This window comes from Metopolophium dirhodum, chromosome 1 (assembly GCF_019925205.1).
Source record: "Metopolophium dirhodum isolate CAU chromosome 1, ASM1992520v1, whole genome shotgun sequence".
NCBI classification, from domain to species: domain Eukaryota; kingdom Metazoa; phylum Arthropoda; class Insecta; order Hemiptera; family Aphididae; genus Metopolophium; species Metopolophium dirhodum.
Genome location: NC_083560.1, coordinates 104,740,750 through 104,743,297, shown reverse-complemented (window position 1 = coordinate 104,743,297; position 2,548 = coordinate 104,740,750). Strand labels below are relative to the sequence as shown.

The window sequence follows — 2,548 nt, the reverse complement described above, 5'->3', positions numbered from 1 at the left end:
ACAATAATAAATATGTAATCACAGTTCACAAACAGTACTAGTATTAAAGTTATTAAAATGTTAATGATTCTGACGATCAAATTGATATTATTTTAGAGTATAATTATTAATTACAAAAGATTTGAATATTACCGAAACTATGCGCCATGTGGAAATCTATACACCCATAAATTAAAACGTACCTACTAAGTTTTATGACGTGCCTATGGTTGATGATTATTATTTATGTTTAATTATTAATTAGTATTCTTAAATATCCAGTAAACAGAAAGTTCCTACACTGATTTGCATTTATATATAAATATAAGTATGTTATTTAAAAAATGAATTAATAAAGTAGGTACCTAATAAACATTTATTTATGATTAGTTTTAATGGTATCATGAATTTTAGGTATGAAATAGTAAATTTGATTCAATAATTCAGGTCTTGGAAAATGACTACTCATGTACATAAATTATCCTCGCGGATAATGATAAGACACTTGAACACTTCAATAACTACATTGGAACTAAACTGAATTTATTCCGCGGAGTGCGAGTTAAAGGGAATACTGAATTAATGAGTTTTTGGTTATACACAATGCACTAAACGTCTTATACCTTGGTACAACTATATTGACATATTGTAATCACTAATCCTGAAAAACAAATGTTATACCTGCTTGTTATACCTGTTGGTTGTTAAAATACCTATTTGATTTGTATTTTTTTTTTCTTAAATTATTAATATTGATGAAATAGCCGCAGTACAGTCAATATAAACATTATAATATGAACCGTTTTTTTCCTTGACTTATTGCTGCTACCCATAGATAACATAATATTGTATAATGTAATATTATATATTATCCATGCTTTTACCACACACCGTGTAATTAGGGGAGCGGGTTACCAGTTCAAATATGACTTGTCTGAAGGTCATGTGTTCGAATGCACTAGGTAGCAGATTTAAATATTTTGCGCCCTAGGCATGTAATAATTGATATTTGCCTCCTTGCAATGATTTTTGTTTATTGCTGGCGCATAGTAAAACGAAAAGAATAATTGTATAATAAATAATAACACACTGTTACAATTTTATAAAACAATTCCTTTATTACCCAACCGGCTGTATGGCCTCGCCAAAAATACGTCCGGTCAACTACGTGTCGACATCGTCGACCTACGCTAAAATATAGGTACCTACTGCCTACTATTATATTCATCGTAGGTAAATTGATAAAAAAATATATTTACGCGGTATGCGAGTTTTTGTCGTACAAACGATTCGCTTACTTATGAAAATTACTAGGAGACTAAAATTCGAAACATCGTTAATAAAATCATAATTAAAAGTAAATTCGAGTGAGTACCTATCTAATAAAAATTATTTTATATTTTATCAATCACTCTGTACCTACTTTTTAGGAAACACGCTGTATACATCAGAAAATATTTTTTAATAAACCGTATTATGTTAGTAACTTTTAACTAGCTGCTGGTGGTTTTCGGTGAACCTGAAATTGAATTCGTATTTCGTTATCGGCGATAACGCTTGCATATATGAGTATATACGTATTATAGTCTAATGTTCGTATGCATAGTCAATTTGTGTGTCAACACATATTTGAACATTAACACTAATCTTATTATTTATTATTTATATATTTAAACTCTATATCAGCGGTTCCCTGCAACCACCGGGAATCGGTCACGAACCAAATTAGGACCACTGAAGTTTTTATATGTGAGTTGTGAATGCGTAGCTCACATATTATTTCAGCATCATTTTTAATGGATATTGAAAAAAAAATCTTCCTAAAATAAATTAATAACAAAAAAGATCGAGGAAAAAAATCATTATGAATATAAAAATTTATAATTTATAAATAATCGGTAGGTATGCTCGTATGTGTAATGACTAATTTTATATTTTGTAGATAGGTACCTATTAAAATGTATTAATAATTATTAAACGTGCTCACGGACTCGCATCACTCATCATTGTAAAATCAAAAGTTACATTCATCGCTCAGACGCTCCAGAAACTATCACCAATGTCCAATAAAAATAAATAACTTGAAAAATATTCAAGTTATAGTCTAAGTGATTATTGTTTTCGATGTTGTGATTGTGATTACCTACCTACCTATGCGTTGTACAATTTTTCAAAAATTATATGTGCACATAACACACAATGAGAATTGTCACCGAACTACCAAATTACGAATGTATAATTTAAATAAAATAAAGTTTTAATGCATCACTGATGCTGTAAAAATATATTATATAATAAAGTTTTAATGCATCACTGATGCTGTAAAAATATATTATGTAATAAAGTTTTAATACATCACTGATGCTGTAAAAATATATTATATAATAAACCTAACCCAATATAAAAATTAAAAGATTGTTTTAAATTACATTGACAAAGTAAAAAAATTATGCCAACGGCACGTAGTGTTCCCAAGCGGTCACCCATCCAAGTACTAACTACGCCCGACGTTGCTTAACTTCAGTGATCGGACGAGAACTGGTGTATTCAACGTGGTATGGTCGTTGGC

General features: G+C 29.5%; 1 non-coding gene across 1 annotated transcript; it reads right to left on the bottom strand.

Moving 5' to 3' along the window:
- Nucleotides 1–2,429: 2,429 nt before the first annotated feature.
- LOC132937623 (5S ribosomal RNA) lies at nt 2,430–2,548 on the bottom strand. Its single transcript, XR_009663743.1, has one exon. It is a non-coding gene; the product is annotated as a 5S ribosomal RNA (ribosomal RNA).